Source organism: Petromyzon marinus, unplaced genomic scaffold, assembly GCF_048934315.1.
Source record: "Petromyzon marinus isolate PM22_M1 ecotype Great Lakes invasive population unplaced genomic scaffold, UKy_Petmar_22M1.pri1.0 PM_G_Scaffold_39, whole genome shotgun sequence".
Classification (NCBI taxonomy): Eukaryota; Metazoa; Chordata; class Hyperoartia; order Petromyzontiformes; family Petromyzontidae; genus Petromyzon; species Petromyzon marinus.
This window is the reverse complement of record NW_027422972.1, coordinates 813,580-834,836: the sequence shown is the minus strand read 5'-3', so window position 1 is coordinate 834,836 and position 21,257 is coordinate 813,580. Positions and strand designations below refer to the sequence as shown.

Below are 21,257 nucleotides of genomic sequence, written 5' to 3'. Positions count from 1 at the left end.
CACTACACTATACACTACACTACACACTATACACTACACTATACACTACTATACACTACACTATACACTACTACACACTACTATACACTACACTATATACTACACTACTATACACTATTATACACTACACTACTATACACTACCATATACACTACAATATGCACTACTATACACTACACTATACACTACACTATACACTACACTATACACTACTATACACTACACTATACACTACTATACACTACACTATACACTACTACACACTACTATACACTACTATACACTACACTATACACTACACTACACACTACTATACACTACACTATACACTACACTATACATTACACTATACACTACACTACACACTACACTATACACTACACTATACACTACACTAAACACTATTATACTATACGCTACACTATACACTACTATACACTACACTATACACTACACTATACACTACTATACACTACACTATACACTACTATACACTACACTATACACTACTATACACTACACTATACACTACACTATACACTACACTATACACTACACTATACACTACACTACACTACTACACAGTACACAACTACACTATACACTACACTATACACTACTGTACATTACACTATACACTACACTGTACACTACACTATACACTACATTATACACTACTATACACTACTACACACTAGTGCTGCACTAGTCCCCAAACTGCAAAGACAAAGGCTCCCCAATGTAGACTGACGCATCCACAGACCCACACATGGACCCACGGACTCGCACAGAAACCCACGGACTCATCGACTCCCACTGGGCGTGCGCTGTTAGCGAGCACCGGTGAGAGTCGCAATGGAACAACACCAGGGGCTGGTGTGGACAGAACCACGGCTGGCCGCTTGTCTCTCAAATTCTGATGTTAGCACCCCCACCCACCTCACCACCTCCTTAATTATGGCTGAGTCCACCTAAGTGACGCTCAGGACTGCTTCAGGTAAGGGGCCGACCTTAAATGACGTCACGCGATTTTAGAGGATTTTTGACCCCCGCCCCATCGTCACACGACGTCACAAAAAGTCAGACCCCTCCCCCCTCAATTATGACGTCACAAAGCTCTGCCCCCCCCACCCCCCCAAAAAAATAAAACATGCTTCAAATCGCTTTAAACTATTCTTGTCATCGTCACAAACGTCTGACCCCGCCCCCCCTCTAGGTGTGTGACGTCATTCACGGACGGCCCCTAATTGTCGCTGGTATTGGCTTTCAGACAAATTAATTTTTCGTCTCCCTCTTTTCAGAACATAGATGGACTAGTCCTTCTAAATAAACTGCCAAATCGCTGCGTGTGGTGCTGACGTTTTTTTAAATAAATACACCTTTTAAAATAAATTAATTATTGCAAACCGACACACCTGATGACGACCGTTTGTGTTATGGTTGAAACGTCGTGAGAATTTTTTTTGTTTTATATATTTTATTATTTTATTGTTTCCCTTCAGCGTGACTTTACCGAAAGAGCTAAGAATATGAATTACTGCAGTCACGAAAGCTTTAAGTCAAGATTAAAATATATTAGCATACCAAAATTAGCATAGGTCAACCGTTGACCAATCGCTGCGCACCATCGCTGGAGACGCGCCCAGGTTTGCCTCTCGACCAATCGGATCGCTGGCCCTCCCTCCTCCCCACTTTGGCACGCTGCGACCAATCAGATCGCGGGAGGACGCTACCATTTTTAATGCCTTACACGCTGAAAGCCGCGCGCCCATGTGCGTGTGAGTGTTTAGTTTTGTTTTAATTATTTTAATCATTAAAATTCGCGAGTGTCAAGGTAAGCTACGTAGACTTTATTTTTTAAAGCATTTTCTCAAGAGAACCGTTGTTGCTGCTGCTGTTGTTGTGAAAGGCCCGGTACACCCTGAGGCCTTGCCTAGACTAGGACAGCCTTGATGTCACGTGGGTCCACACTCTTTGTGTCTTTCGGTAAAGTCACGGAGGTAGAAAATAAAATTTATTCATGATTTTATTTAATTACATTTTATTTTATACCTACGTTAAATTTAATTTAAATTTTTGATTAAAATGTATTTCATGCCTACGTTAAATTTAATTTAAAATTGGAATTAATTTAATTAAAATTTATTTTATACCTACGTAATTTTTTATAAATGAATATTTTTTTTATACTTTAAATTAATTTTAATTTATACCTTCGTTAAATTTAATTTAAATTTGTAATAAATTAAATTTTATTTCATACATACGTTAAATTAAATTGATTTTTTAAATAAATTAAATGTATTTAAATTAAAGTTATTTTATACCTACGTTTAATTTAAATTTTTAATAAATTACATTTATTGTATTTAAATTAAATTTATTTTATTTCATACCTACACATGTACAGTCATTTTAACTGCTCTGACTGCTACAAGCTAAGTGCGGCCTGGAATCGTATTATTAAGTAATACATTTTACAATTACAATTCCTTATAGAGGAACCCCATACTAATGAACTGACTACGTATCTATATAATTAAAAGACCGCACGCAAATACCGCAAAAGTGGACCCCGTTGTCAATGAGATAATTCGATGTACGTACAGCAGTTGCTGTACGTACATCATTAAAATTACACCGATTGTAATACGTCACCAAAGACGACACAATTTTAATTTGACCCCCGGGTCTGATCGCGTTAACTGTGCAGGTGGCGGGTCGAGAGGTGACTTGCACGTGTGTGCAGCTTATTGAATATTGACGTGCGATGACTTGTGGAGAGGAAGAATGATGATGATGGCGATGCAAGTCTTGAAGTCTGACGTTGTTCTCCGAGTCGTGTAGCCTACCGCGTGCAACTTTGGGGATTGCGTAATGTCATTTTAGTTTCCTCTGTGGAACTTTTTATTTTGTTGATTCTAACGCTTTAACTAACGTAGGGCGGGCTTGGGAGCGGCGTTGACGATGTGTTTTGGCGTTACACCAACCAGCACCTTTGCATTCAGAAGTTGGAGGTGCTTTGATTGTTACAGCGATGGGTGGAATCGTCACCGTCATGGGTTTTAAGTGGGCATGGAGCCCGCCAAGGGAATGGGTAGGTAGAGGAATGGGGTTGGAGAGTATACACAACTTGCATTTCTAGTCATTTCAACAATTTATGGGCATGCGCATCATTAACAGTGTCCTGATTGATGAGCAAAACAAAATCGCAATTTAATCATCAATCTATTGTCATTAATGAGTCCGAAATAGCAATAGTCATGCTCAAAACCGCATTCCTATTATAAAAAAATAATTGAACCCCCATTCATGATGACAATTCCAATATGGTCATTATGATGCTCAGAATTACACTTATATTCTCAGAATCATGAACATTTATTAAAACATCAGTGTGCTCAAAATGCAAATTTACCAATTTCAACATGTACACAATCAATTCCAAGATTCTAATCAAAGTAAGTCCTATGTATCTTGGTGTTTTCATGCTTATCCATTATTGCACGCCCCCCAAAAAAATATACAAAAGTGTATTTTTATAATGTTTGCATGGTGTACAGTCTGGAAATTACCCACATGGCAAATTTCAAGCTTGGTGCGTGTCGGGAAGTACGCTAAACATTTTGAACAGACACACACATTCACAACTTTGCCTTTGATATATATGGAGATTAGTAATAAATTGTTAATTTAATTACTTTCATGTTGACGGATTGTAACTACGAATAGCACTGGCTCACCACGGGGCTTATCGCGTGGTATCTGGGCACTTTATTTGAAACGTAAACCCCACAGTGTGTGAGTACAATTCCTCGCAAGTTGCGTCCACAGACACAGACAATGACGTTTCTAGGTAAGAGTAAGAAATGAATCTACGTGTCGAGGAGAGACGAGAGAGCCAAGAGGTCACCTCGGGAGACGGGGCGGCACGTCAACCTTAGTCACGTGACTGAAGGAGTGAGGGCGTGCCGTGTGTGTGTGTACCGTGTGTGTGTGTGTGTACTGTGTGTGTGTGTACTTGCATGTGTGTGTGTACCGTGTGTGTGTACCGTGCGTGTGTGTGTGTGTACCGTGCGTGTGTGTGTGTACTGTGTGTGTACTGTGCGTGCGTGTGTACTGTGTGTGTGTGTGTGTATATATATTGTGTGTCTGTGTACCATGTGTGTGTACACTGTGTGTGTGTACCTTGTGTGTGTGTAACGTGTGTGGCGGTAGTCTAGCAGTTAGTGCGCTGCTCTACAAACATGACGACTCGAGTTTGATTCCCGCTCACAGCCAACACCCAGTGACGATTCTTTAGGATATGTTTTTCAAACGAACAGTTGTTTGGGTTGCGTTGTGTTCATTAAAGTTACTTGCAATTCAAATATAGGTGTGTTGTTGGTGGTTGTAATGCCAGACGATAACATTGTGAGGAGCAATGCCTGAATCCTTACCCTTGGGGTTCCTCTAGAAATGGCAAAAAGTCACTGAGAGTGGCCACGTGGAGGAGAGGCTGCTACTCTGCACAGAGCTGGACCGGTACCGCCTGGATCTCTGTGGCATTCAGGAGATCCAGTGGACCGGCTCTGACTCCAATCATCATGAGGGGTGCAGAGTCATCCACTCGGGGCAGGAGACTGCCAAACAACAAGGAGTGGCTCTTATTCTGAAAAAAAGAATGAAGGCGGCGTGGGAAGGTGGCGGCGAGGTGTGGAAAGCTGTAAGCCCCAGGCTACTTTGGGCTCGCCTCCCCATCAACAGGAGGCAGAGAATGGTGGTGGTGGTGGCTGCTTACGCCCCCACCGAAGACGAACATCAGTGGAGGGATGCAGGCAAGCCCGTGGATTCAGATTCCTTCTATGACCTCCTGTCACAGGTGTTAGCTAAAAGTGGCCCCTCGGGATAGAGTCATCCTGTTGGGTGACTTCAATGCCCGAGTTGGTGATGATGCTGGCACCTGGTCTGGAGCGATTGGAAGGCATGGGCCAGATCAACTCAATAACAACGGTAGGAGGCTGTTAGACTTCTGTGGAGCCTGTGGGCTTGTCATGGCCAACACGCTGTTCTGGCATCTGTGCATCCAGACAACATCTTGGATTCACGCCGGGTCCAAGCAAGAACATCCGCTGGACTAGATAGCAGTGGACCAGTGAATGCAGGCCCATGTCCTTGACACCAGAACCTACCGTGCTGCTGACCTCACTGACCGTTAGCTGTTCATATGTAAGATCTGTGGGCTGGGTAAATCTGTGAGCAGGAGCGAGAGATAATTAAGCTCCCAAGCATTCACTATGTTATAAACAACATATTTTCGCTCATAAGTCGCTTGCCTAATTGCCTCAGCAACTCGGTGTTTCGTATCGAATCTCATCTCAAACAATCGAAGGCCGCCCCCTAGTGGCAGCTGCCCCTGTGTGGCACAAGGTGGCCCTCCACCGGCCTGCACGTGGCATGAGTCTGTCGGTAGGGGTCGATCATTGACGCGTCATCTACATTGTGGAGTTTCCGGATAATGTCTGGAATTAACCACAATTTTGACCGTTACACCAACATGCAATGACCTGTGCATTGTAAGTGACACAATACTCTGTTTGACATCCGCCGTGAAGCAGAACAGCGCATATTGTGGTGAATGTTACTGGGGTAGCCAGGTGTGCCTGTCGGATTTGAACGTTAAACCTCTGCAACAAATAGAGAATACGCTACCATATTCCTGGTTCTTTCGGTAAAGTCACGTAGATAGAAAACAAAATTAAAGATTAAACAATTTTTTTATACAAATAACAAATAAAAATAAATTGATGATAAGATGCCATGGGTCGACTGACTCAGATGACTGGCCAATGCACCGCCTTTGCCCCCCACTACACACACAGTGTGTGTACGTACACACAGTGTGTGTACGTACACACACTGTACACACAATAATGTCCACGTTGTTGCTGAGTTCACGTACCCAAGGGAGGGGGCAATGAAAAATGAAGCTAAATCAACTTAAACTCCATCCCCGCTCTGTGACGTCACCACTCAGCATGACCTCATCGGCATGAAGTGCCAGCGGGAGGTGTACCTCGCTAGTGACGTCATCTCACCAAGGTATTCACACTCCGCCAACCTGCTTCCGCGTGACATCGCGCGTAACAGGAGGCTGCCGATCCGCGCTTGCACTGAAATCCGAGGTGAGAAATTCTCATGCTGGTGGTAGTGGTGGTTGTTGTTTACCAAGGTAGAGCCTCTCTCTCGTAGGGATGTCAGTTGAGTAGCAGCGAGCATGGGAATCGATGTCCAGGTTGGAACTGTTGTATATATAGGTGTTATGAAAATTGATGAAAATAATGAAAATTAAATGAAATTTGAAATTTGCAAAATTCATCCGAAATTATGTTAATTTGTGTAATTATGTGCATAAATTATGCTGATTCGAGAGATGATCGTATTAATTATGCGAGTGGGCATGGTTATGATGATGCAGGTCGTTATGATAATTAGGTCGAGCCTCGGTGACGATTGTGTTATGAATTTGAACAACGCGATTAATCGTATGCAGTTCTGTAGGTGTTGTGAGCACGAATGAGAGAGAGTCGATTCGACTCTGCTCTTTAATTCCGTATTATCGATAAGGATACGATTACTCTCGATTGAACATTATGAATTATGTGTGTTATGGATTATGTGTGGTGATAGTGTGCTTATGATAGGTCCCCAGGATTCAGATCTCATACGCAGAACAATATGCAGAATTTCAGGAAGAATCACACACAAACCTGCTTTAATCAATTTTATTTTCTAGCTAACTTTAATTTAGGATAATATGAAAACTCAATCTCGGGATTTTGGAATTTCAACACAGCGTTAACATAATACCATCACGATTGCGTTGTTTCACCTCGATAGCGGCACCTGTGGTTAATTCCCGACGCGTAACGCAATCAATCGGTTGTTGAGAGAGAGATTAAACATGCATAACTATTCTATCAAACCTTAACTCTATTATATGCGAATTCGTATACTTGAATGATTACACAAGACGGCACTCGGTCTTTGATTCGTATCCAATCCTTAACACATTCTGATATGCGAAATTATTATGCTTGAAATCGTCAGCACAGTACCACGGCGATGTTCGTTCATTGATTCATCAACGATTATGCAATTAAAGCGTTCGACTGAAATAATTCTGATTGCCTCATCAACGTAACTCGATGGGTGGCGATGTTTTTCGTTATCAGCTAATAGTTGACGCAGTTATCATGAGTCTTGTATGTTTAATGGAAGCGTTGTTGATTTCTTGCGTTGAGCAAACGCCTAGGTTGATTTCCTTGTCAAAAAAATGTTTGTTCGTTGTGTAGCGGTGGGGGAGTGAGGAGGGAGTGTGGGGGAGGGGCATACGAACGACTGCCAGTTTCTGTCCACCACTGGCTGGATGAGTCAGCACGACGCTCGCCATCGTCGCGCCGATGGGTGTTGAGTGCGGGGCCGCTTCCCTCTCAGCCCTGGTGACGTGAAGTTGCGAGCTGTGGCACGCTGGTGGCACGCTGTTCGCGCGCTGGTGCTGATGCTGGTGCTGATGGCACGCTGGTGGCGCGCGCTCCCTCTCCTTGAAGATGCGCGAACGTGCCCGTGCTGGTTCGCTGACAGCAGTTTCATCCACTGCCGGATGAGCTGCTGCACGCTCTTGCTTGGCGTTGCTGGCCGCGCTCTTTCCGCTGCTGTAGTATCTGACGCTGCGCTCGCGGGCGACAGGTCAAGTTTTCTTCTGCTGAGTGAGCCGAGTCGCACGTGCTCTCTTTGTTGAAGTTGTTGGCGGCTCTCTGACAGCAGGTTTCCTCCACTGCTGTATGACTCAAGTCGCACGCGCTTGGTCGCTGGTTTGCTGAAGTTGTTGGCGGCTGTCCAAGCTTTTCCGCTGCTGGTTTAGCCACGTTGCACGCTCTCTCCCTGTGGAGATGCTCGAGCGCTCTCAGCGCTGATTCGCTGATAGCAGTTTCTCTCCACTGCTGTATGACTCAATTTCGTTGATACATGGCGACTCATGCGATCCTCGCTACTCAGCAAGGCTCGGAGCCAGCCGCTCCATGCGACTGCTCGTCCTGTGGACGTCTTGACTCGCTGATCTGTCTTGACTCTTGACTGTTGACTGACTTTTGAAAATGCGGCTGACCGTTATATTCAAAGACAATTCTCTCCACGCTGTGGAAAAGGTGGGGGGGGGGGGGCGTGGTCTGTTTGTGTGTGAGTTCGTGTGTGTACAGATGGCTCCTGCGTTAACGATCTGTTTGCCCTGGTGTGAAATTCCTCTCTCGCGCTCTGCGGGAGAGACAAAGGTGGTCGGGAGCACCTATCTCTTTATACTTTCGACTTTATATTTCTCAAATACCATTTGGTCCCATGTTCGCCAAGACTCGTGTTTGTAACTACGTCCTCCCGACACCCCTCTCGGGTTACCGAGGTTCGCATTGTTATGATGGAATTATTAAAAAGAAAAATAATTTTCATCCTGAGTTTAAGAGGTCCGTTTCTTGATTGTTGGAATCCATATCCCTTGGTTCTGTAAGGTTCTATAATGGAATATCGTTTAAGGTTAACACGTTATTATTAATGTTATATTGCAATTTCTTTAAAACTTTGTTTGCCTGGTTGCCGTGTGTGGGGTGGGGTGTGTCTCCTCATCAAACCGGCTGGCTTTTCCAGATGGCCCCTTGTGATAAGGTGTAATTCTTGCTTCTCCGCGCTGCGAGAGAGACAAAGGTGGTCGGGGTTGCTTGGGATATTGTTTAAACTCTTTCGCAAGTTTGCCCGTTGTCTCATTCCTTCTCGAAAACCTTTGATGTGACTGTGTATTTTGTCTCCAAGCTTTGTTTTAACAGTAAAAGTATTAAAGGTGAAAATCATTTGAAAGCGAATTATTGGATAATAATTCACTGATGTATCTGGTGGCCTGGTCTTAATTGGAGTGAGCGCGAGGACCGCTAACTTTAGCTTATTCTTGTTATTGCATTTTAAATTTTAACCGTTGTTTAAAAAAAAAAATGGTTTAACCCATGGGCGTCCTCATTTCTGGCTTGCGGAGGGCTTCCCTCTGCGTGACCTCCCTTAGGGCACATTCAACTCTTGTTCATCTGGAGATCTTCGCAGATAGCTGCTAACATCCTCACCTCGAGAGTTTAATTATTTCTTTATTAATGGCCTGTTTATGACCGACATCTGGTTTTTCGTGTGCCTGGCTTACGGGTTTTATTGATTATTTTTTTCGTTTGTTAAAAAAAATATGATATATATAATGGCAAATATTATTGTTCATATCAATTTTGGAAAAGGCTCATATACAACAACAGCGCTGGAGTGAAAAAAAAGCCACGCGCAGATCACGACCTTTAAGCTGTGTGAGAAGAAACAAAGCGCCTTGACAAAGGAATTAGCATAGAATTTAGCATTGAAATGGCTCATTGAAATAGCTAAGTTAAAGTATACACATCCGCAGAGGCACCCCTTGACAAAGGAATTAGCATAAAATTTAGCATTGAAATAGCTGAGTGATGTTCTGTTTGAGAGGAGACCTGATGGCTCATTGGGGCATTCTGTCTACAGGAAACCCACCCACACAGATTCCTACTTGAAACCTGATTCCCACCACCACCCAGCCCAAAATAATTCTCTCATCAAAACTTTATACCATAGTGCTCATTGCATTTCGGACCAACACCACCTGACTAGTGAATTACAACATGTACACCTGGCCCTCAAAAGGAATGGTTACTCTGACCGTACCATCCGCCAAGCTTTTTCTCCCTCCATACAGAAACAACCACTTGATACTCCGGTCAAAACCATCACACTACCATATATAGCAGGCGTTACTAAAAATATTTCCAAAATTCTAAACAAACACAAGATCCAGGTCCGGTTCAATACAGTACACAAAATTCGTGATCTGATCCCATCCGTGAAGGATGTCATTCCTGACTTACAGTACCCCGGGGTTTATAAATTGAGTTGTACCTGCGGTGATTGCTATATCGGGGAGACAAAGCGACATGTCTCTGACCGAATTCGCGAGCACAAATCAGATTTGAAACACGGCAAAACGAATTCTTCTGCCGTGGCTGATCACTGTTACAACGCTGTGGGTGATCACGATATAATTTTCTCCCGATACCAAGGTTCTTTGCAAACCCACGGGTTTTACAAACACAGACACAATTTCAACCGAGAAGATGGTTTCAAATTAAGCAACCATTGGAAAGATGTTCTAAATCGAACTAATCATTAAACTAATTTCAATGGTACAGTATATTTTTCAAGTAGTGGTACCCCAAACTTTCGCAGCTCTTATAAATTCGTTTTTCACACCATCAATAGGTAAACTCCCCCCCCCCCCCCCCGTGCCAAACGGCAAGTCCACCGGCACGTGCACCACATCTTTTCTAAAATCGGCCAATCAAATGCTAATTTTATGCTAATTTCTTTGTCAGGACACCTTGTTTGCTCGCACACAGTTTAAAGGTCCGCGGTCTGAGCGTGGTTGTGTTTCGCTAAATTCTCCTGTTTGATTTGTACTAGGTGCCTCGGTGAATGTATATGCTCTGAATTTAACATAGCTATTTCTGTGACCAGTTACAAGCTAATCACTCAGCTATTTCAATGCTAAATTCTATGCTAATTCCTTTGTCAAGGGGTGCCTCTGCAGATGTGTATACTTTAACTTAGCTATTTCAATGAGCCATTTCAATGCTAAATTATATGCTAATTCCTTTGTCAAGGCGCTTTGTTTCTTCTCACACAGCTTAAAGGTCGTGATCTGAGCGTGGCTTTTTTCACTCCAGCGCTGTCCTCCAGAAAGTCTCGTCCCTTCACCTGATGAAGGCCGTGTTGTGGGCGAAACGTCGTGATTTTTGTTATTTTATTTTTTTACCTACGTGACTTTACCAAATAGAACCAAAGATTATGGATCCTAGCAGTCACGAAAGCTTTAAATCTAGAACTGTGTTTCCATTTGCAAGTAAACTCACATTTCAACAACGAGGGTTGAAAGCATTAAGCATTAGCTCTGTCTGCATGTCTGCTCTGTTGTAAAGATGATCCAATATGAACACAATTGTAGTACAATAGCTCTGTTGCTGTTAGGGACCTAACAATGTTGAAAACTGGCCAAAATTTATTACACGGCCCACTCATGGTCCAGAGCAGAACTCGGTACCACCTAAGGTAGCAACACTTCAGTTGTACCCATTTATTTGGATGGAAAATGAAAGTAAATTACTTTATAGTCTCACTCATTGAATTTGTTTATCACTGGCCACGTAGAGAAATTGCAACTGCTCAATTTAGGCCACCTCACGTGGTACCGACAAAGGAGACATCTCATGGGCTATGAAAAAATAAGAATAGGTTGTATCCTTTCTGGCAATAAAACAGATCTTACGATTCATTGAAGAAGGTTTCTGTTTTGTGTTTGGACATCTAAACACCCGTTTTGTTGCCAAAAAAGGATCAATTCTATTCTTATTTTGTCATACTTTGATACCGGCAAAACGGTCTCATTTTGAAGCGTTTCATGGACTATTGGATGGGGAGAAAAAAACCGGCGCTAAAAGTCAGTGGCAACCTCTCCTGTCGTGCCCAGTGACGTCATCACGGGCGAAGTTCACTGCGCGAAGTCAAACGCCGCCTCGTGAGCGCCGCTCGGGAACCGTGTGGGTTTGTGTTTCTTGTCTCCTCTGCGCAATGTGGGGGAGGGCTTCATCCAGCAGTGGATTGACAAAAGCACTGTATGCATACTGCACAGGCTACGCTAACGTCACATTTAGGCCCATGGACCGAACAAACGCGTCTATCTTTCTCCATCCGTCTCCACTCTCTCTCTTTTCCTCTCTTCACTGCTGGCCTGTAGGTTTGGGCCGAGCGAGTTCCTGCCGGGGATTTGGCTTTTCAGGAGCTGATTCCCCCCGTGGCTTTGTCGGCACGAGGCGACCGCGCGGAGTGTCAAGTGCTCCACCGGGCCCCAAGGCGCTGCCCCAGCACCACCGTAGTAGCCAAACCATCGGTGCTCGGCATGGCCCGTATGAAGGTCTTGCTGGACCTCATGTTGCGCACGGGGTACAGCATCGTCCAGGAGAGCAGACAGAGGAAGTTCGGACCGCCGCCCGACTGGCAGGGGCCCCCTCCCGCCCGTGGCTGCGAGGTGTTTCTGGGGGGGATCCCGCGCGACCTCTACGAGGATGAGCTGGTGCCCGTGCTGGTGACGGTGGGGAAGCTCTACCAGCTCCGCCTCATGATGGATCATAGTGGAGAGACCCGCGGCTACGCGTTCGCTACCTACGCGACGCTCGCCGAAGCCACGGATGCCGTCAAGAAACTCAACAAATTCGAGATCCGTCCCGGACGCCGCATTGGAGTCCGCTTCAGCGTGGACAATCGCTGCCTCTTCATTGGGGGGCTGCCAGAGGACAAGAAGCGAGCGGAGGTGATGATGGCGATGAGCGGTGCCACAGAGGGCGTGGTGGACGTCAAGATGAGCGTCTGTTACCGGGACAAAACCCTCAACCGAGGCTACGCGTTCATCGAGTACCGGAGCCATCATGCGGCCGCCATGGCCCGGCGGAAGCTCCTTCTTATCAACTTGCAGCTATGGGGCCGGACCATCAAGGTGGACTGGGCGTGGCCAGAGGCGTGGCTAGGCCCCGCCTCCGGCCACGCCCTCTCGTGAAACCTTGGAGCAGGTTACACGAGAGGGCGTGGCCAGAGGTGTGGCTAGGCCCCGCCTCTGGCCACGCCCTCTCGTGGAACCTTTTGAGCAGGTTACCGGAGTAACTCGGCTAGCCCCACCTGTTGCCTTTGCCCCAGATGCGCCTCCTTCCCTGATTGGTTGTTACCTTTGTGGCTGTACCTGTTAAGCCCTTGCCAGGCCAGCAGGTGTTACCCTGTCATGTCAGCAGGTGTCACCCTGTCATGTCAGCAGGTGTCACCCTGTGATGTCAGCAGGTGTCACCCTGTGATGTCAGCAGGTGTCACCCTGTGATGTCAGCAGGTGTCACCCTGTCATGCAAGCAGGTGTCACCCTGTGATGTCAGCAGGTGTCACCCTGTGATGTCAGCAGGTGTCACCCTGTGATGTCAGCAGGCGTCACCCTGTGATGTCAGCAGGTGTCACCCTGTGATGTCAGCAGGTGTTACCCCTTGTCATGTCAGCAGGTGTCACCCTGTGATGTCAGCAGGTGTCACCCTGTCATGTCACCAGGTGTTACCCTGTGATGTCAGCAGGTGTCACCCTGTGATGTCAGCAGGTGTCACCCTGTGATGTCAGCAGGTGTCACCCTGTGATGTCAGCAGGTGTCACCCTGTGATGTCAGCAGGTGTCACCCTGTGATGTCAGCAGGTGTCACCCTGTGATGTCAGCAGGTGTTACCCCATGTCATGTCAGCAGGTGTCACGCTGTCATGTCAGCAGGTGTCACCCTGTCATGTCAGCAGGTGTCACCCTGTGATGTCAGCAGGTGTCACCCTGTGATGTCAGCAGGTGTTACCCCATGTCATGTCAGCAGGTGTTACCCTGTGATGTCAGCAGGTGTCACCCTGTCATGTCAGCAGTTGTCACCCTGTCATGTCAGCAGGTGTCACCCTGTGATGTCAGCAGGTGTCACCCTGTGATGTCAGCAGGTGTCACCCTGTGATGTCAGCAGGTGTCACCCTGTGATGTCAGCAGGTGTTACCCCATGTCATGTCAGCAGGTGTCACGCTGTCATGTCAGCAGGTGTCACCCTGTCATGTCAGCAGGTGTCACCCTGTCATGTCAGCAGGTGTCACCCTGTGATGTCAGCAGGTGTCACCCTGTGATGTCAGCAGGTGTCACCCTGTCATGTCAGCAGGTGTCACCCTGTGATGTCAGCAGGTGTCACCCTGTGATGTCAGCAGGTGTCACCCTGTCATGTGAGCAGGTGTCACCCTGTGATGTCAGCAGGTGTCACCCTGTCATGTCAGCAGGTGTCACCCTGTGATGTCAGCAGGTGTCACCCTGTCATGTCAGCAGGTGTCACCCTGTGATGTCAGTAGGTGTCACCCTGTGATGTCAGCAGGTGTCACCCTGTGATGTCAGCAGGTGTCACCCTGTCATGTCAGCAGGTGTCACCCTGTGATGTCAGCAGGTGTCACCCTGTGATGTCAGCAGGTGTCACCCTGTCATTACACTTTAATGAAAACCGACAACAGAATCCTTGAAGAAAAAACTAATTCAGGTGTTTGACATGTCAACGCCATTTCGTTTTGAAAATGTAGCGGAGAAAAATATATATTGTTCACATCGCATTCTGTTTTGTCAATGATCTCTGTAACGTGCAACTGCTCTGCAAGCCATGCATTAACCCCTTTCTGTCTCAATTTAATTCCCAGCATGCAAATCTCCAAGCCTCAGATTTTATAAAATCTTTCGCGCAACTTTAATCCTAGTAAATATATTTTTTTCTTTTAAAACACAAGCATTATATTTAGTCTATTGCATGGCTAAAGTATTCTAAGTAAAAATGTAAATTGTATTAAACCAATGTTAGATCATCGCTATGATAAATATATTTCTACCCTACAATATACAAATCTACATTGTGCTAATGTTTCAATTCTACTTTTATTAACTTACAAATATATATAGTCTAGGACACATTTTCAAAGGAATATTTTCATGTACCCAGACAATATTTGCACGTGCCCACATAAAAAACTTGCAGACTGCATACGTAGCTACGACAACAGAATCCTTGAAAAAACGAATTCAGGTGTTTGACATGTCAACGCCATTTCGTTTTGAAAATGTAGGGGAGAAAAATATATATTGTTCACATCGCATTCTGATGTCAAAACATTTGATTCTTTATAAAATTGAAAAACCCTTGAACAACTTTGCTGCACATGGAGATGTCCGTGCACTGCCTCGTTTCCACAGCCTCTATCCCGGTGCCATTTGTATTTCATGCACATACCGCTGTTAAGAGTTTGATGTTTTATTGATTTTCAATTTTGGTGTTATTTTGCTGTAATGTTTTTTTGTTACTTTTTTTATGGAAATAAAGTCCTGAAAAGTCTCTTCCTCTCTCTCTCTCCCCTCTCTCGGCCGAGTTTCTGCCACTTTTGGTTCTGAGTGTCGCATGCTTGGGATCCTTCTTTCCCTCCTCTGTGGATTTAATTTGATTTGCTGATTTACACGTCAACATATTTCAGACTTTTTCCTAATCATTACCAACGTTTCCATGGCCATGCACTTTAGAGTAACTTATTACCTTTTACCACAGCATCATAATATAATTTTCCTGGATCATCGCCTTCATAGCTTTGATCAATCACCAATGGTTTACTGGTTCGTTTTTGTATTTACTTATGCCACCGTCTTTCCCCGTGGGACCATGTGGCGTGAAGTTGTGTCGCACATAAACAGAATCGGTGCACATCACGATTTTCCGTACTCGACTGTCAGTTGCCATCCCCGGGGCGATGTGCACATTTGTCGACTCGGCGAATCGATTTGATTTCGGGGCCCCGTTGGGTCGCCCCTTTTGTGCTTTTGCGTGAGCCGGATTTCAACACAATTCCCGATCCGTTGTGGTGCCACGGTCTCCGCCATCGCCTCGACTCCCCCGTGGCCCCCCACACTGAGCATGCACCTGCAGCGCGCGCACGTAGCGTCCTGGCGGGGGTTTGCCCGTCACGACGGGTTTTCATCCGAAGGGTCTCTGGGATGAAAGTCCCGCGGTTTCCCGGTGCCAGGAGAATGGCCGACCCTCGCGGAGCGAGTCACATTGCGGCGCCCCTGAGTTGGCTTCAAATTGTTTGGGCGCGCGAAGGTTTGCCGGGTCGGCGGCGACGAGTCGCGCGCGATGCTCCCCGCCTTCTCGAGCCGCTCACGGCATCTGTGCGACGCCGGCGAGCGCCGCTACGAGGCGGCGATAGGCAAAGTTCCCTTTCGTCTTCGTCCCTCCGACTCTCACGGCGTCCGCGAGACGCCGTGAGCACGGCCGCGAGGTACGTGATGGGGCGTGCGAGCATTTGCGGACTTGGGTAGCGGTAGGCCTAGGGTCGGCTCGTAGAATATTCCCTCCGGGCGGTGCGGGGTTTGCGCCACGAATAAAAGTTAGCAGAGAGCATCGGTGTGGTGCGCGTGTGATCCCCGTGCGGAGCGGCTCCGTGGGCGGATGCGTGGCGAGAGCGAGGGCGGAGCCGCGGCCGGAGCTCGCGCGTTGAGATCATCGCCCGTCGGCCTGGACGCGAGTGGGCCGCCGCATGCTGCGTCAGCGTCAGCCGTAGTGGGCGCGCGGCGTGCACGGACGCGCGTTGAGATAATCGCCCGCAGGTGCGAGACCGTTCGGGCCCCGTGTTAACGACGGCTGCGGTGCCCGCGGATGCTCGTGGAGGTAATCGCTCGCCGGTGTAGGCGCTAGCGTGCCGCTGTCCGCTGCGTTAGCGATAGCCGCGGTGTGCGCGGGAGTGCGTGGGTTTACTCCGTGCGGCCGTGAGCCAGCAGCACGAGTCTGTCCCTCGGAGAGGGCGCTAGCGCGGGGGGCCCCGATCGCTCGGTCGGCGGGGGCCCGGCGGGAGCCGACCGACGCGGTGGAGGAGGCGGCGGCAGGGGCGGACGTCGCGCCCCACCTGCCTAGCGAGGGCGGTGGGGTGGACGTCGGCCCCCACACCGCCATGGCCCTGTACACGTTAAAGTATTGAGCACAAACTCAAGGAGCAGGGAAAATGGTAATGTTGCTTGGATTTAATTTTAATATCATTGCAACTGTATAGTTTTGATATGTTTTATTGAAAAAACATTCACGTGCATTGGCATGTCCCTCTGTCTCAAACATTAATAATGTATCATCTGCAAATGTCCTTTAGCAATGTAAATGTTTGTTCAACATTGGTATGCAGCTTGAAGAATGACGGAGTCTTATAACTGAAGACACTTCGGATTTTCAATCAAAATTTACAAATAATCCACTCTACCATAAACATGCTACATTCCAGCTAAAGTATAGTAGTATATTACTGTAAAGTAGTATGGTGTATAGCACAGATATTTTGTACAAACCCAGTGAGATGGGAGTGCTGCTTTGATGCATTACGCTTGGATCCGATCTCATGGGTTCAATTCAGGCTAACCCCTAAGGGTACTATTTTATTTTTACAGTTTCAATCGGACCAAGTACCTGGGGAGGTTTATTCCAAGTCAACATGGCTTAAAATCTGCCATGCTGAAATAAAATAGCTGGACGTTATTGCTTCTGACGTGAGTGCAGGACTCGCTATCCATGCCAAGGTGCGGAGGCTCATTTGGGCGACCAAAGGAATTCCGAATGCATGTTACAATAACGTTAATTTCAGATGACTGGATTCATTGGTAGAGTGCTCCAACTTGGGCAGAGATATCTGGCTGGAAAGTGATGTGGTTAAAACGTTTGTCTCGCAGTGTTAAAGGTTGCAATTTCAAAATACAGTTTGGGCATCAGAGCTCAATAAATTGAGTACTACTCTGTGTGAGGTTAACAGGAGTCATCCAATGGAGAGACTGGGCTACGCCATATAAATGTGGAATTTATATCAGTTGACAGGTCAAACGTACTCTTTGTCCTTTTTGGTCACTTTATTATTATAGGCTAGTGGTGTTTGTGTGTTTTAATCACAGAGATGGGGGCGGGCATTGCACCTCGCTACACCCATCCACTGCTGACGGTAGAGGTTGTGTCTGTGTGTGTGTGTACACACACACAGACACACTGTGTCTGTGTGTGTGTACACACACACACACAGACACAGTGTAAACACACACAGTGTACACACACACACACATTGTACACACACACAGTGTAAACACACACAGTGTACACACACACAGATTGTACACACACAGAGTGTACACACACAGTGTACACACACAGTGTACACACATACACACAGTGTACACACACACAGTGTACACACACACACTGTACACACACAGTGTACACACACACAGTGTACACAGACACAGTGTACACACACAGGGTACACACACACACTGTACACAGACAGTGTACACACACACAGTGTAAACACACATAGAGTGTACACACACAGTGTACACACACAGTGTACACGCACAGTGTAAACACACAGTATAAACACACACAGAGTGTACACACACACACAGTGTAAACACAGTGTACACACACAGTGTACACACACAGAGTATACATACACAGTGTACACACACTGTGTACACACACACAGAGTATACACACAGTGTACACACACACAGTGTACACACACAGACACAGTGTACACACACACAGTGTACGTGTACACACAAAGTGTACACACACACAGTGTACACACAGTGTACACACAGTGTACACACACAGTGTACACACACACACAGTGTACACACACATACAGTGTACACACAGTGTACACACAGTGTACACACACACACACAGTGTACACACACTGTGTACACACACACAGTGTACACACACACACAGTATACACACAGTGTACACACACACAGTGTACACACACACACACAGTGTACACACACACAGTGTACACACACACACACATAGTGTACACATACACACTGTGTACACACAATAATGTCCACGTTGTTGTTGTAGCTGAGCCCACGCACTCAAGGGAGGGAGCAATGAAAATGAATCTAAATCAACTTAAACTCCAATCCCGCTCTGTGACGTCACCACTCTGCATTACTTCATCGGCGTGAAACGCCAGGGGGAGGTGTACCTCGATAGTGACGTCATGTCTTCAAGGTATTCCACCCCGCTCTTGAGCGAGACGTCACCTCCGCTTGGGTCACTGCCGTTATCGTTCCAGTGCCAATCCTTATTTGGGCAAAGCTACGCCCAGTGACTGGCGGCTCATTAACATAATGTTTTAAAGCCGTCGCGAGTTTATTGCGACGGGTTCAGCACCTATATATCGAATTGTACATTAACATAATTTATTCATACTCTAATTTATTTATTTACGGAGAAGCTCATTGTGGGAGGAGCGTGTCCCGTTTCCCAGAAGTGACGTCACGTCACCTGCTACCGCGTGACGTCACGAGGTAACAGGCAGCTATCGCTTCCTGCACTGAAATCCGAGGTGAGAAATTCTCATTGCGATTGTGGTTGTTGTGGTGGTGGTGGTTGTTGTTTACCAAGGTAGAGCCTCTCTCTCTCGTAGGGATGTCAGTTGAGTAGCAGCGAGCATGGGAATCGATGTCCAGGTTGGAACTTTACAACGCGGGGCCTAGCCACGCGGGGCCTTGCCTCCTGCCCTCGCCTGATTGCGTTCACTTTAATTATCTCGCTTAAGTTTAATTTTTCTTCACCCGGCTCGCCACTTTGTAACTTTGTTTTATTGTCAATATTCACGCAGTTTTTATTTTCTTTTTCACCAGGCCAAGTCCGCTTGAACTGCTATACCGCTCTTGTTATCAGAAGCAACCTGCCCACAACAACACAAGGTGAGGCTTTGTCAACGTGTGTGAATGTTTTGACTTAAAACTTTGGTGACTGCAGGAATTAATATTCTTGGTTCTTTCGGTAAAGTCACGTAGATAGAAAATAAAATAAAAATAACATAATACAAATGAATTAAATAAAATTGTAAATAAAGCAAAAAACTCCCGTCGTTTTGATCGCAACACAAGTTGTCTTTATTTAATGTAATTGTATTATCTGTTATTGTTATTTTCTATCTACGTAACTTTACCGAAATCAACAAGAATACGTGTGTCAATGTCTATCGGTCAAAGACGCTAAACGGAGAGACGCGCAAACTCCAAATATACAGCAGGCGTCAGGGTCGGGATCGAACCCACGACTTCCTGTATACCAGGTGAGGTAGTTAACATCTCACCACGTTGATCCTCGATTAATTACTTGGTGGAGTGAGGAAGCATTCATGCCAAGCAGATGGTGGCCAGGCGTGATTCTAGACACACCACCGCCTGTTTACCCAGTGACAGTGTACAGTTTGTGTTTGCAGTAACGTCTATTAACTCTGTTGAACACGGAGGTTATATCATAGTTATAGTTTATTTTTGTTTTCCTCTGGAACTCTCTATAAGAATGGAAACAGGAGGTGAACACAGCACACACATTCAGCTGAAGTCGGAACTGTTCATCCCAGCATTCAAGGACATCTGAGCCTGGATTCACACCTCTAAGTTGCGATTGAACATTAATTTATGCATTTCTGCCTAACACAAATAGTATTGTTTTCAACACCCTTTGCTATGTCAGCTGAATTTAGCTCTCATAAATATTCCTTTTGTAGCCAGACAGCTGAAATTGTGTGCTCGGAGTTTTGGGTGAACATTCATTTTGAAGATACGAGGGCTTCCAGGCATGTTTATAACCATTTGCCCTCTCATTGTGTGCCATAACAGCCCGTGTGATGAATTTGGGAAACTTTTTACTACATCCTGAATATATGAATATAGACGTGTAAGTCACATGTGACTATATATGCATTCCTCTGTGCCTCGATACTGTCGTGTAGATGGTGTGGATATTATTTTTTTCTGTCTTCAGCTGACGCTTCCTCTGACGCTTCCTCCGCAGAATTGGTCTGATGGAGCAAATGCAGTCAGCGCAGCTCGCTAGGACAAGTCAACAATGCGACCAGTGTGCATACAGCACGGATCGGACTGGAAATTTGACACGGCACCAGAGAACTCACACAGGAGAGAAACCCTTCAAGTGCACTGTGTGTGGGAAGGCATTTACTTGGCCATCTGTTCTTCAGACCCACCAGAGAACACACACAGGAGAGAAACCCTTCAAGTGCACTGTGTGTGGGAAGGCATTTTCACAGGCATCTGTTGTTAAAAGACACCAGAGAACACACACGGGAGAGAAACCCTTCAGGTGTACTCTGTGCGGGAAGGCCTTTGCACATTCATCACATCTTCAAGTACACCAGAGAACACACACGGGAGAGAAACCCTTCAAGTGCAGTGTGTGTGGGAAGGCATTTGCACGGCCATCAGTTCTTCAGACCCACCAGAGAACACACACAGGAGAGAAACCCTTCAAGTGCACTGTGTGTGGGAAGGCATTTTCACAGTCATCTGCTCTTAAAACACACCAGAGAACACACACGGGAGAGAAACTCTTCAAGTGCAGTGTGTGTGGGAAGACATTTTCAGATTCATCTGCTCTTAAAAAACACCAGAGAACACACACGGGAGAGAAACCTTTCAAGTGCAGTGTGTGTGGGATGACATTTTCACAGTCATCTGCTGTTAAAACACACCAGA

The 21,257-nt window shown here is 46.1% G+C and overlaps 1 long non-coding RNA gene and 1 pseudogene across 1 annotated transcript; both read left to right on the top strand.

The window, feature by feature from the left end:
- Window positions 1–1,735: 1,735 nt before the first annotated feature.
- On the top strand, window positions 1,736–12,708 carry LOC142916486 (putative RNA-binding protein 46 pseudogene; annotated as a pseudogene).
- A 6,323-nt stretch (window positions 12,709–19,031) lies between these two features.
- On the top strand, window positions 19,032–21,007 carry LOC142916485 (uncharacterized). The gene is made up of 3 exons (XR_012936517.1): window positions 19,032–19,093; window positions 19,392–19,457; window positions 20,560–21,007. It is a non-coding gene; the product is annotated as an uncharacterized LOC142916485 (long non-coding RNA).
- Window positions 21,008–21,257: the final 250 nt, after the last annotated feature.